At 36.6% G+C, this 15,441-nt stretch overlaps 1 protein-coding gene across 1 annotated transcript in view; it reads left to right on the top strand.

Annotated features, from left to right (window-relative positions):
- Window positions 1-2,723: 2,723 nt before the first annotated feature.
- Window positions 2,724-15,441, top strand: part of JAKMIP2 (janus kinase and microtubule interacting protein 2) — a 161,550-nt gene continuing 148,832 nt past the window's right edge. The window contains exon 1 of the mRNA XM_054511997.2: window positions 2,724-2,975. The gene's annotated coding sequence lies outside the window, so the exon portion shown is untranslated. The remainder of the gene's footprint in view (window positions 2,976-15,441) is intronic.

Genomic DNA, 15,441 nt, shown 5'->3' with positions numbered 1-15,441 from the left:
TATGGAGCACCTAATAAAGGTCAGGGACTGTTCAAAAACATAAGCAAACAAAAATCCCTGCCCTTTCATAGCTTACATTCTAGTGGAGAGAAACAGATAACAAAATATGTAGAAGCACAAATAAATAATATAGTATAATAGAAGATGACAAATACCATGGAAAAATAGAGCATGATTAGAGAGGAGATGGCAATGGAGAGAAGGAATGAGATTTTAAAATTATAAAAAAATATTACAAAAAAAGTTAGTGTCTTTTTCAGCCCCCCAAAATGTATGATTTTGCTCTAAGTTCCTTTCTCTGAGGACACTCTCTTTACCATGCTTATTTTTATTTATATTCTACTGAAGGCAGAGATAAATTTCATTTTAAAATAACAAATAAAGTAGATAAAATAGTAAATAATTAAGTATTTAAAAAAAAACTATTATAAAATAATAAATACAGTGCTTCATGGATATAGTAAAAGGTGGGAGAGCATTTGAATGACTAAATTGTTTGAACACCAAACACTGTTTTCTCCCCCAGTTGATTCTGCCTTTGTTAATGGGAGGCGAGAAAACTGGAATGGCTCACCCCAACCAAGTCAGCTTTTGGCGTGAAAGATGAAATGCTCCCTCACAAGGCTGGTGGGGAGGGTTGTGTCACTCAGACATGCCTGAGCTTCTACAACCTGCAGCTTTCCTTTCTGCTTACTTACAGGACCATCTCTGTGGAGACAACAGAAGGTGAAATACAGAGAAGAACACACACAAAAAAGCAAAACAACCCATTCCTTTCTGTTGCATGACTACACTTACGTGATGCTCGTGTGGAAGTATGTGCAGACTGCGTAGTGGCTCAGTCTCTGAGGGGAGGCAGGAGCCCCCAGCTGCACAGAGCAGGATGCAGGCTTCCCATGGGAGAGGACCAAGAGGTAAGGCCAAGGATGACTGCAGCCCTTTCCTTGACCACCTAATTATCTTCAAGTTAGTTTTGTTAGAATAAGGCCCTGGCATCAAAAGTGACCCCATCTAGGAAAAAAAATCTTACATTTTAATATTAGTTACTTAAGAACGAGTAACAAATAATCATAGCTACCATTTATTGAACAGTTACTATGTGCTAGACACTGTGTTAATGCTCTACATACATCATTCTGTTCAGTTCTCATGATGACTCCATGAGGTTCTATGATTATTTCCAAAAACATCAGTTCAGGGAAGTTAATTATTGTGTGTCAAGTCATATCTATAGTAAATACTGGCACCAGAAATGGATCCCAGGCTGTCTGACTCTGAAAATTACCTTAATCCTATTTGAACTTATAAATAACCCTATAGGTTAAGAACAAAGGGTATCTCCATTCCATGGAGTAGTGGCAGAAAACTATGATCATTAGGCGGGGAGCAAATGTTAGTATTAGAAGGGTCAGAGTTTTCATTGTGGCCATATCATTAATTAGCTGTGTGAATTTGGGAAATTTATCTAAGTCCTTTAAGACTTAGAATATCCTCGACTGTCACATTTTAGAGAATTTTTCTTCTTTCAGGATCTCTCTGTCTTTGCCATCATCATCACCAACACATCTATCATGTATTGTTTTCTCGCCTTGTCTGAATTTGCCATGCTATTCCCTTGAGCCCTTGAATTAAGAGGCAGTTACAGTATACTACTACTACTACTACTAGTAAACATTTATTTACACACTTACTGCATGCCAAGGGCTATTAATGCATTATTTCATTTACTCTTTACAACTACTGCATAAGATAAATACTAGTGTCATCTATAATTTATAGTTAGAAACAGAACTAAACAGAACTCACAAAGAACTCTGAACACTGCTGATTTCACTTTCTTTTTCCTACCTACCATCCTGACTACCAGCTTGGGAACTCCAAGGCATCCATGAAAATGGCGTCCATGAAAATGGCTTAGAATTTTCTGCAGGAAACAACACTCCAGGAGTTTGACATTCCAAAGGTTTCAACTATCCACCAACTGGTTGGTGTTCCTGAGAACCATGTGGTTGCTCAAGAAATTTCTGTTCCCTCTGTTCCAACTTCCTTGTCCACAGGGGAGTGCCATATACCTCCAAGTCCTGTTCAGGGATAAACTGGAAAAACAGTGAGACCAAGTGACTCACTTGAGAAGAACAAGCAGAGGGTAGTGCTAAGGAATCAGACTCTTACTTTAGTGTAAAGTCCAGCCACTTACTTTGCTTTTTAACAGTCTTGAGTGACATTGAATAAAAGATACCATCAAGGACAAACATGTTTGGAGTAATTATAATCTCCCAGTACTCGATATCATTTTCCCCGTTTGTTATTATTTTTTTCTGATGGCAAATTTTAATAGGTTTTGTTGGAAAACCATAGTAAGTGCAACAAATAGCTAAGTTATTTTGTATGTTTCAGTCTTGATTTGGACTACATTTAAATGATTCTCTTCCTGTGCCCATGCACCTTTGCCCCATTTTTAAAGACCCCGAGTCCCGGTAGGAGAGACCAAAAGCATCCCAGAGGGCAACAGCACAAAATTCACTCCCCTCCAGCCCCTGCGGCTCCTTTCACCCATCTCCCCTCCCCCTTAGTCTGGTGGCTCACCATTGGTCGTTGCCATGACAACCAGCAGCGGCCGGGACCGGCAGCCTCTACCGCAGCAGGGGTGGGGCTTTGGGGGAGGGGGCAGGAGAGGAGGAGCCGGAGGAGGTGTCTGCTGCAAGTTCCTGGCTGCTTCCGAGCTCACCCCATCCTCCAAGAGGGAGGAGGCAGGTGGTGATGCCGCTGCTCCCGCCGCCTCGACCGCTGATGCTCTAGTGAGGCTGGAAGGGTGGTTCCTGTTCGCACCATCGCCAACCAGAGAGCGAGGGAACAAAATCCCAGCAGCAGCTGCCGATGTTGGGTTCGGAGGCTGCATCCGACTCGGTCACAAGGAAAATGGATTCAGTTTGCAGCTTTCCCTCCTTTCAGCAGCTTCTCCGGGTCTCAGCATGGTGAGTAGGAGACTGTGGGGCTATCTTCTTGGTTTAGCTGCCGGTTAAAGGACCTGAGTGTACATCTGTGGCCAGCACTTGAACAATGACTCCCTCGGAGTAGGAGAGGAAGATGTGGAGACAGAGATGGGGATGGAGAGAGAGGAAGGTTGCCAGGAAGAGAGAAGTAAGAAAACATCCGCGGCGTTTAAAAGAGAAGAAATGGTGTTCTGATTTTATCTTGAACTGGCTCAGAATGCAGACTGAGCCACTTGGTTCCTTTCCTTCCAAGCTTAGCAGCAGAATCAGGGGGTGGAAAAAGAGCTAACAAGAAATGGGTGTTATTGAAAGGACTCGTTTAATTTGCAGCTCTCACATACAGGGTTGGGCCTTCCTCAGAAACCCATTTGGTGCCTCTTAAGCTTCCCGGCCTAATTACGAGGTGATTTTGCTTATTTCCTTTATCGCTAAGAAAAGGTGGCCTCAGAATTTAGCATTCTATTTCATATTCTAATGTACTCTTGTTGAGAAACCATTTGCTGGATGGAGTTTGATTTTTAGTAAGTAGATGTGATTGTAAACATACAAATGTATATCCTATGGATATGCATATCATATATACACATGTTTCTTAGCATAAGTAGTGCATTTATTAAATATATTTATATGCATACTGTGCTCTGCAATCATAGTTATGGGTTATAAATGCCCTTGCATTCTCGGAGGTAATTGCATATTTTTGAAACTGTGCTTCTGGTTTGTATTATTCATTGGCTTCATTTGGATTAATGTGAGATTTATTCTTGTTATTGTCCCTTAGTTTCATTGTGACCAATTAGGACAGATGCCTATCATTTAATCTGTATCTTAGTACCAGATGCAAATTCATAGCCTGCCTCTTTTCTTTATTTTTAATTGGTTTTGCCGGGGTGGGGGGGGGTGGTGACTTGAGAGCCCTGAATTTACAATGATGGGAAAGGGAGGTGCCTTGAGGTGTTATTTTGTGTTCAGCATCTTGCCAAGTCAATGTTGAAACAAATCAGTTTTCTCGAAATTCTGCTCCATCCCTTTCATGTTTGTGCCTTGTGTCCCAGGAAGCACACATGAGCTGGAAGGTGAAATGCATTCATTTTATTTGATAGTGCTGCTTGCTATTTGGTCTTCATTCCTTCAGTATCCAGGCACCATTTTACAGTTCTCTCAAATGTTGTATTATGGGTTACTTCTTTAGGTGGTTAAGTAGGAAAGTGGGATTTTTTTGAAAATCTAGGTGTTCCCAAGTACCCTAGCTATTTCCAAATTAGCCTACTTATACAATGAAATGAAACAAGAGAGTGAGCCCGAAATGGGGGGCTGTTGTAGTTTACAAATGCTTACTAGGATCTGCTTGACCTTTTATTATGTCAAGGCTTTAAGGCAGCTCAGGAGACTGAAGATGCCTGAGATGAGTAGGGTACAGGACTCCATTACTACCCAGGAGAATGGATTTAATTAAATTAAAGCCAGAAAAATCCTTGCAGGTAAAAGTGTATTTATTACATTCATCATATGGACTAGTTTTATCCATCGATCTCTTCTCAAACATATCATTGTCAGTGCAAACATTTTTTATAATGTTAAGTAACATTTTTTTATCTTAATCTTGCATTTTATTTTATACACTGCTGCCCCTTCTTCATTTTAAATTTTTACATGTATTTGAAGTTTATAGTTTTAATTTCTCAGAGAATAAATGTTCTATTTGGTTTATATATAGGAAGACTTAATGGGAAGAATGGATTTAATTGCTCACGGCATCTTGTATATTACATAGATTCACAACTCTGTAAAGTCATGCTATCGTGTGCCTAATTATAACTAAATAAAGTAGAGCAAGGAAAGAAGTACTGGGCTTATATGTCACATAAAATTTTTATGACACACTGCATCCTAAATCTTTTAATGATAACTTTTGACTTCCAAAAATTAAAATTTCAGATATATCTATAATAAGCTTTAAAAAATAAAGACACATTTAGTTGACCCTGTTTCATGCAATGAAAACAGCTGTCTTGGGGCTTTGTTTTATTTCCTTTGTGTTGAGTTTTCATTGGGTTGTGGTTTTATAGGTGAAGTTGGTACAGTTTAGGCGGAGGCCAATGACTGTAGGCTGTCAGCACAGAACTATCAGTGGTAGCATGTTTTACCTATGTGGTCAGACCCTGATGGGAATCTTAGACCTAGTGTTTGATCCCACAGGTTAAGACAATTTTATGGCCTTTACTAAGGGGCCACACGAAAGTGAAGTGTGTTTAAAGGACTACAAGTTGTATTCTCTAACAAAGGATAAGGAGACTAGGATTATTTCATTAGGAGAAGAGAAAATTAAGAGATGACAATCATTTGTTTCAGAAGAGCTGGGGGTTGTTTGGAACCTAAAATATAGTCAATGAGCTTCAACTTCATTAGGAAAAATGAGGATTAGAAATACAGGATGTGGAACTTCCTGATAGCAAAGTTGAGTTGTCAACTGAGCAACCAGATAAAGCAGTGCATTCTTCTTTCACCAAAACCTCTGAGAGTATGACCTAGACATGCATTTATTTGGGATGGAATGGGCTAGATTCTTTCTCAAAAACTTATCTGGCTTTTTCTAGTGTAAATTGCCCATTTTAGAGTGTGCTTTGGTTGTTTAATATCTGGTACTTCTAGATCTATAACAGTAAGGCTCTATTTTGCAATGGGCTTCTAAGTTACAGAATTTGGATATTTTTAAAGAAGTTGATTGACCATCTGCTTGGAAAATATATGTTATCTTGTCACGATGCAGGGAACTGAACACTGACCTCTTCATAAGAGTCCTTTTTCAGCAACTTTTGGAATGTGATGTTTAACAGCCATATTAAAATTATTCCCTTTTGTATTGCTAATTTTGAAAACTAAAATGGGGTTAAGTGGGGTCTAGATACAAAATAATTCAAGAGCCATAAGGTGATGTCAGAAAGAACAAAGTATATGAAGGATACCTGTGAGTTATTGTTTAAATGTATTGTTTAGCAATATTCTAATTTAATTAATTCCCAATTTCTCAAACACTGTCTTGGAAATGCCATTCTTATTGGAATATTAAATATTTTGACTGGCATTTAAACTTTAGTAAAACTTGTTTTAATTGGAGTAAAACATACATTATCTAATTCCTCACTTTGTGATAGGATGTTTCTTATTTCTTCAAGTGACCTCAGAACATATTTCAATTTTATGTACACGCTCTACTCTCCATCAGGATGACTTAGGAGAGACAAAACCATTTTTTACATTTCTCATAGGTTCATGAAAGGATTAATTCTTTGTTTTCCATGATTGTAACCTAAAAGAAAACCGAATTTATCATGGAAGTTTCAACATAACTCAACATTCTGTTTTTTCTGAAATAAATAAACCAGATTTATACTTGAGTGTTACTATGAGAGGTTAGTTACAATTCCTCCTGTTTTATATCCCAAGTATTACTCTATCAATTAAAAATGTGTTTTTACACAAGAGCAATCAATCATATAATCAAACTATTTGTAGAGCTCTTATATGACTAGAACAATTTGCATATCCTAGCGACATAGGATTCCTTGGGGTATATAAGATATACAGATGTGAAAACAATACAGTACCACCATTATACCTTATATTATTAATATAATCTTTTGTAGTTCTCAAAGTCATTTTACATTCTTTATTTCTCATCTAATATTCCCCCAAATTCTATCGTGCCAGTAAAACTGTGTCATCATAACTATTTTAAATAAGTGGAAACAGGCTCAGAGAAGTTAGACTTGTCCAGTTTGGGTTTGGTAAATGGTCTAATTGGACCTGGATTCCAAATCCCATGAGCCCAAATCTGCCATGTTAGAACATTTAACATATTATCTTGCTAATTAGAATTTAAAAATATCAAATATGGTAAATCTGCATTAAATGTGACTCATTTTATTTGAATATGTCAGGTGTCATGATTTGCTCTTTGATCATATTGAATTGCTAATAGACTAAATGTATGCTTAGGGTATCAACCTCCGCCCCCCACCCAAAAATGGTGCACACAAAAATTTTGGAGAAAAACTGGGATTCTTGATATTTTAGAAAAGCATAGAAGCATTTGTCTGGGAAAAATCAGAACTTCATTGGATTGAGGTGCCCTTATTTTACGGCTAAGTATTGTCTTTATTTTTAGTGACATCCAGGTTAGGAGGTAACATAATTTTTTTCTGTGCTTAGGACCAAATTAAGATTCCTATAGATCCTGGATCTTGAAAAAAACTCAGCCATACCTCCCACCTATATGTCCTAAGCATCTTTTCATCTACATGTTCTTAAAATTAAAAATGATATTAAATCATTAAATAGTATACATCAGGGGGTGCCGGAAACCTCTTGGTTTCCACTCAGGTCATGATCTCAGGGTTCTGAAATCGAGCCCCTCCTCAGGTTCTATGCTTACTGGGGAGTCTGCTTCTCTCCCTCTCCTTTTGCCCCTCCCCCCGCTTGCACGGCCCATACTCTCTCTCAAATAAATAAATAAATCTATAAAAATAAAAAAGTTGTACATCAGTTCATCAACTTTCTAATATTTTCCCTAGGCAAATGCTTTTACACTTTTCTGAAATTTCAAAAGTTTAATACTTTTCTCCAAAAATACATTTTTTTGTGTGTGTGTGTCTTTCTTTTTTTGCTAATGCGCTAGGCACATACTCTGTGTCTGACTATTTGGCATTCAACACTGGCCAAAGAGCAAATTATGCCATCTGAACTATCATTCCACATTTGGGAAGTGTCCTTTAAAACTAATTAGCTTGCAGTACAAGTGAGATCTGTCACGCTAAAGACAGTCTGCTTTAAATCAATATTCACCAATACAATTAAATTTTGTCTTTTAAAGGTTTTTTTTTCCACATTTAAAAAATACATCATTGTGATAAACAAAAAAAAGGTTATACAGAAATGTATAAAAAGAAAATAAAAAAATTGAAAAGGAAATCACGCATGAGCCTACCATCAAGAAATAATTACTGTTAGCATTTTGGAAATTTTCCTTCTCGATTTTTTTTACATGTGAATATAAACACACTCAGACATATAATTTCATTAGTGGGGGCATACTCTAAGCATTGTTTTGCAGTTCTTTTACTTTATATAAGGTGACTGTCATTCCATGTCAATGAAATATGTCTCTACTAAATTTTTAATCTCTATGTGCATTTTTCCATGATGATTCAAGATGTTTTTTTCCCACTTGGGGGTCTTTATACTTTGTTTTAAATACTTGTCATGACACAGGTAGATCCTGCTTGGTTTACAGCAGCTGTGAGTCAAGCATTATTTTTAGGAAATCTGACATCTGTTACCCTGACCTGCCATTACATCTCACAATGGCTATTAAATTAACCTTGGTTATCTCTTGTGTGCTCATAATGAGTGAGTTTTAAGCCCAAGTCAATGAAATCTTTGTCTGAATCACAGAAAATGTCATCAGATGCATGCATAAGCACACAAACAAGCAAAAAAACAAAAATAAATTTCTTCCAGAATTTTATCATTTTTCCTCAGTATGGTAGTGGCATCCTACAGTCTTAATCTCTGTGTCCAAGTCAAATCCTCTATGAAAGCATATTTATTTATTTTATTTATTTTATTTTATTTTTTATTTTTTTTTTAGAGATAGAACGAGCGCACAAGTGGAGGAGCAGAGGGAAAAGGAGAGATAGAGAATCCCAAGCAGATTCCACACTGAGTAGAAGCCCAAGGTGGGGCTCTGTCTCACAACCCCTCCCAGCTCACACATCTTGGCAGTCTCTCTTGAAAAAATAAAATAAAATAAAAGGCCAGTCATCTGACTCTCCCCCTTTTAATATATGAATGGTTGGAATCTCCTTATACGTTAAGTTTGAGCTTTAAATATAACTCTTTGGATAGGTTTCCTTAAGTGTATCTCCATTATTATCCTCTGCACCCTGTGGGTTTCCTTCATAGCATTTATCAAAGTCGTAATTATAGAGCTATTTATTTGCTTACTTGATTTTCCTTACCCTTCAGTAGATTGTAAGCTCTAAGTGGGCAGAAAATGAAACCACTAATGACAAATCTCATAGCACAACATATGTGCTTAATTAACGTTGGTTGACTGACTGGATGGATGGATGGATGGATGGTCTCCTGAAGGACCTCTGCTCTATGGCTTTCCACTGGTAGTTCTTTGGACAGTGATTATTCATCTTTTTATTTTGGCTGTAAAAACAAAGTGGATTATATTCATATCTGTGACATTCTCAGGATTCTAAGATTCTGATAAAGGGAAATCAAATTCTTAAAGGCAATAAATCACAACACTTTAAAAATCCCTAATTAAAACTTGTTCACTATGTGCTATGACATAAATAAGAAAAGCTGGGAACATTTCTGTGGCTCCTTTTATTCCCTTTCAAAACTAAATTGCAAGTCAGAAATAATGACACCACCAGTAAGGAAATACCTTTGGATTCACTGAATTTATTAAAGTAAATTAGTAATTATTATTAACATCAAATTACATGTTCCACACTCACAGTTCTTTTGCTATTCTGGAAATCCACTCTAGTAAATTCCCTAATCGTAAATAAATCATCCCTTCATATCTGTATCCAGAAATTAAGACTAAACAGAAATGGATGTAATAATCTTACTCAAAAGATAAATTAAGGTAGCATTTTGCTTTCTTGGAAGTTCAGAAACTTAAGTATGAGGTAGAAGTCTTTGTTCCCTTTCTTTGTTTAAATCTAAATCAAGATCATTTACTGCAATGCTTGAAATTCTGGAGTCTAACTGCAGCAAAAATATACATAGAAAACCAAGTCTGACTAAGTTTAGTTGACACTATTTGGTCAGAAAACAATTCGCTCGTTATTTTCAAGAAGGAAATTTGCTGAGATCATTGGGACTCTAAAAAAGCTTTGTGAGCATGTGCTCAAGAAAAAAGGGTGATATTTTCCCTCATGGCTTCTGTTCCAAACTGGAAATATGCCCCTGGAAAATGCTACCAGTATCACGACAATGGAAAATGTAAACCAAGCAAATGTTTCTTACCCACATTCTTTATCTGGTCCTTTCTTGTGCAGCATTTCATGGAGAGAGGTACCTTCCAAAAATAAGCTGAGTTCATACTCTGTGGTCATTACTGATCCATATTGTGTCCCATAAACTACTCTTAGGTCAGATATACGTACTTTAAAAATATTTTCCAGAACAAAAGCCACTTTTTTTAATGCAAGGATGCTGATGAAAACAACTAGTCAGAATACTTATTAAATGAGTACCATTCTGTACTCATGGGTGCCATTCTACCAACGAGCCATTAAAAGAATAGCAAGACAATTGACAATAATTTTTTATATGACAATTCCCAACCTGGAGGTGTATAAAAAAATCAACACTCTGAATTCTCATGAGAATTCTCGAAATTCTGCTAATTGGTACTGATAAGACAGAGAGAAGGATCTAAGTGTTTTGAAGATATTATAGATCCCATATTTGCTTTCTTATGAATTTCCTAGCTAATTCAGATTATGAAGATGTAGACTCTGGAATTACTGGGGTTTCTCCATCATCTGCTCTGCTCTGGTTACCTAGACCTAGAATTACTCCCACTCCCCTGGTTCAGTCTCTGTCTCCTACATCTGTTAAGGAGGAATTTAAGTGGCAATTAGTTAACCATAAAATGAATTTTACATTTTAGAAAATATATGATTTTGATTTCTTAAGGAAAACATTTAAATTATGATTTACTTTTATTTTAAAAACACTTCATTGAATAAAAGCAGCTACAAAGTGTAGAATTTGTAGTGTTTTGAGCCAGATGCCTAAAACATCAGCAATCATTAAAAATAAACCCTAGCTTTTAAAAAATGATGGAACAAGGAACCCCTTACCCTAGTTAGTTTTACATAGAAGGAGCATTTTAGTCACCTTGCTCTCCTCTTAGCTAGACTGTGCACATTTGGGGATCCACAGGGTGCAGTGCTACACTCTGACACCAGGAAAATAGCCTGATATAAGGGAAATTGATTCTTCCACCATTTTGTGACCATTAGGTTTTTATCCCTATAGATTTAAATGAGCCCAGTCTCTAAATGCATGCTTAAACATGCCTGATTCATACCAATGCTTTTGTTTGGACAAGTTTGACTGCACATACTGTCTAATCTCTTTTAACTGTAATATATGATTTTATATTTTTCTTTCACTTTATTTACATTTTTTGAAATCAGACCTAAATGGCTCTGGAAGGTAAGAAACAGGCAAGATTAATATTGCTAGTCAGTCACTGGTCATTTGCTTATTGAACTTTCACTAACATTTGTATAGTTGGAAAACATTAACTGTCTAAATTTATTTTATGTAATCGTCTTGCTTTGAAACATCGATCTTTGGCTGTATAGTTAACTGTAATCTAAGCAGAATTGATTCATTCTTAGTTCATATGGTACCATCACTTACCACATTCTTGATGTCCTTAAATGCTGTTTGACTAACAAAAGGATCTTTATGACAGAGAAGGAGCAGATAAAATTGTGGAAAAGCATTTTGTTCAGGAGACTGTCGTTTTGCAAAGAAGCCTAAATCAAACTGAAAAAAATTTCAGACTTGGGCGCCTGGGTGGCTCAGATGGTTAAGCGTCTGCCTTCGGCTCAGGTCATGATCCCAGGGTCCTGGGACTGAGTCCCGCATTGGGCTCCCTGCTCCTTGGGAGCCTGCTTCTCCCTCTGCCTCTCTCTCTGTCTCTCATGAATAAATAAATAAAATCTTAAAAAAAAAAAAAATTCAGACTTGATGCTGACTCGTCTCAATTCTTTAGAATTGGGGACATCCATCATTTAAAATTTTCTTTATAATTCAAGTAAAACAGTTTATTCCAACAATGAATGAGATAACCCTGACCCTCTTAATAACACGCATATCTGACGTGCTCCGAGTATAACAAGAATGAAAAGGAGAAAACAGAACAACTTACTTTTTCTAAGTCATCCACAAAAAGAGAAAAAGAGCTGTATTGAGTACCTATTCTGTATCTATTAGACTGTTTTCATCCATGTCCAATTTTTGCAATCCTCACAACAGAGGCATTGCTCCTCCCACTTTGCAAGAGGAAAATGAGGTTTGGATAGGTTAAATTTCTTAGCCAGAGTCATTCAGTTAGTGAGTTTAGAGTTGAGATTGAAGTAAGATCTATCTGATTTTATAGCACAGTAGTTCAAAGCTGGAGCCTGTGGACTGGACCCAGCTCAGGAAGTGTTTGTAAACATGTGTAAAATGCTTGTAAACAACAATCTATGCTTCCAGCCCAGTATTTTTAAAAACACACTTTTATCCCCAGATTATATTATTTTAACATTAAAAAAAAAACACCTGAGCATCTGCCTCCTCTTAGAAAGTAAGAAAATCTGGGGCACCTGGGTGGCTCAGTTGGCCAGGTAGCTGACTCTTCTTGATTTTGGCTCAGGTCATGATCTTGGGGTGTTGGGACTGAGCCCTTTATGGGGCTCCACACTCAGTGGGGAGTCTGCTTGAGGATTTCTCTCCCTCTCTCTCTGCCTCTCTATCTCTCAAATAAGTAAATAAATCTTTAAAAAAAAAAAAAAGAAAATGTGGCATCACTAGGCCCACATCTCCTCATGACAAACACATCTGGAGTTGGGTAATGGGTGTTCTTCCTGGTGAGTCTTATGCTCTACAGTGTGTGCTTCATTGACCCCCAAGCCTCCTGCCCCTTCATTTGATTCACTTTAACTCTTTGGCACTTGAGACAATTGGGGTCTTAACTCTTATTTAGCCCATTTTCATTTCACTACACCATGTTATTTCCAGTAAAACATGGTTTTTATTCTTCAGGGAAACATCCAGACTTCATTAATATAGAAGCTGAAAATGTAAAAAATGACCCAGCAGATAAGCATTTGATAAAAATAAACTATCTCTGTGAACTTTAATGCTGTTGATCTGGTTTTTGGGCAATCACAATGACACAATGATAATTTGCAACTTCAAGTGTTTCCTTTTATGCCCCAACAATTATTCAACTTTTTTATAATTAGTAAGCTAAGGCATTTTTTTCACAATATGTGTTTAAAACTTTATTTTATAGGTTACAAAGAACTTTTGATACTTCAAATTCTCACAGACATACAAATAGAGAAGATGTTGTATATTATGTTACATTATTTGGTATTATATTATTTATAATCATCCTAAGAGTAAAGTTCAAAGTGTCTACTTGTGCTTAGTTAGCATCACCTAATGACTAATTGAAAAGTATGGAACTCCAATCCAGATTTCTTTACTTCAGAAATTTTTTTCTGTTAAGATCCACCCCAAAACAACCAAATGATACATCAGTCACATGAATCAGGGCCAAAGAATTATGACATGATCTGACTTGGCCTCTAAGCCCTAATTCAGGTGCTAAGTAACTTAAGGTCTTTGGTTCTTCCTCCCAGGTTCTTCTTTTCACATATAATCTAGGTGTGTGTGTGTCTGTATCTGGAAACAACTAAATAAATCAAGAGCTTTGGGCGGGGGTATGAATAAATAGTTCCCACGTGTGTATCATCATCATCATCATCATCATCATCATCATCATCACTAACACTACAAGAGCTTAAGTGAAGTTCCTCAAAATAGCATTCAGAGACTCTGGTCCCTGTCCAAAAGGAACTTATATTTTTATAAGGAAAAAGAGTCAAATTTAATAGAATGTTAGCACCTGTTAACACACAGAATGTATAACTAGCCCCACCGTTGCCAGCAGAAGTCTGCTCTGTTTTTGTGAAGTGACCACTATAGCTTCTAGCTAATAAGCCTGAATTCTGGATGCACGTGCTGATGAGGATGGTTTTGAATCAATATTTAACCTACCTTTCTCTCCCAAGGTATATCTTTCATTTGATGAGCCAAATGCAATAATGTTCCCATTAACAAATAAAAATTATTTTTTTATTTTTTAAAGATTTTATTTATTTACTTGGCAGAGAGAGAGATAGCGAGAGCAGGAACACAAGCAGGGGGAGTGGGACAGGGAGAAGCAGGCTTCCCGCCAAGCAGGGAGCCCGATGTGGGACTCGATCCCAGGACCCTGGGATCATGACCTGAGCCGAAGGCAGACGCTTAACGACTGAGCCACCCAGGTGCCCCAACAAATAAAAATTATTGAGGCATATTCATCTACTTTTTAGACTGAATTTAGATTTTAAAATGTCTAAAAAAATTACTTTCAAAACATATTTTGACATTAATGTCAGTGGTTACTGTGTTGTTTTTTGTTTTACTACTTTGCCTAGATGCCAAGCATTGCACTAAAGTCATCCCATAACCCGCACCAACATGCTTTCAAGAAAGTAATAGTATTCCTATTTTATACAAAATGAAACTAAGGTTTATTGAGATAAAGCAACATAATACTTTCTCAAGATTATCTAACTAGTGACTGATGGAAGCGGACTCTGAACCCAAGTATGTCAGATTCCCATCCCAGGTCGCTCTTAACTGATATGCTAATTAGTTCCCTTTTGTAATGAAAATTTGATTCTGCTCCTGAAAATTAAAGTGAAGAGAAAGGCAAATATATTTTAATGTTATTGTTGTTGTTAAATATTAATCAAGACCCAATTCTTGTTAAGTAAAGGATAGCAACACTGCAAAAATATATTCAAGAACGAAGTCCATATAACCAATTTCCTCAGTGAAGAAAGAAAACAAGGTAGGGATGGAATGAATCCCAGTCCTATTATAAACCATGTAGAGATTTTGTGTTTAAGTAACTATTTGATCATGCATGAGTTGTGTGTATTTGTACAATATAGTCTGGGATTCTCTTTTTAAAGCAAAATTTTAAATAGGCATTAAATGTATTTTAATAAAAGAAAATTACCTAGTTTTCCTTCCTACTTTTTTCAAGTAATAAAGGAGCAAGAAAACATTTTGTGCTGTGTTTCCACAGTTCTGTAAACTATGAACATTTTCTTTTCCTCTAAAGAGATTCAGAGAGCAGTTTTACAGGAATTTATCTCTGGAAAAAAAAAATCCCCAAGTGCAAAATAGACTGAGCAGCACAAATCCCAGAACTTAATGATATGAACAATACAGTTTCTGTGCTCTTATAGTTCATGGTGCTAAAATTCATGCAACATAAGACTTTTTTGTTTCAATTTTTGCTTATAGTGAATAGCAGGAGTTTCGACAAGAATAGGTTTGGGTGACAAAACACTGAAACCTTGATTTATCTGTCTCTGTATAGATCCAATATATATGACAAAGTAACTGTGACCTACCCCAACTGTGGAATACAAAGAGGCCCTTCAAACAGTATGTTGTAGAAAAAGGTTTAGTAACATAGAACAATATGTAAGATATGTCTTTTGAGTTAAAAGCTCAAAAATCAACAGAGGGAATTTGATCCCAATTTTATGAAAAGAGAAAAAAATATGCA

The sequence above is a fragment of the Mirounga angustirostris genome, unplaced genomic scaffold (genome assembly GCF_029215605.1).
Source record: "Mirounga angustirostris isolate CCGP_5_RB_7025 unplaced genomic scaffold, mMirAng1.0.hap1 SCAF_7, whole genome shotgun sequence".
NCBI classification, from domain to species: domain Eukaryota; kingdom Metazoa; phylum Chordata; class Mammalia; order Carnivora; family Phocidae; genus Mirounga; species Mirounga angustirostris.
Note: the sequence above shows the minus strand (reverse complement) of the source record. Positions and strands in the feature narration are given on the sequence as shown.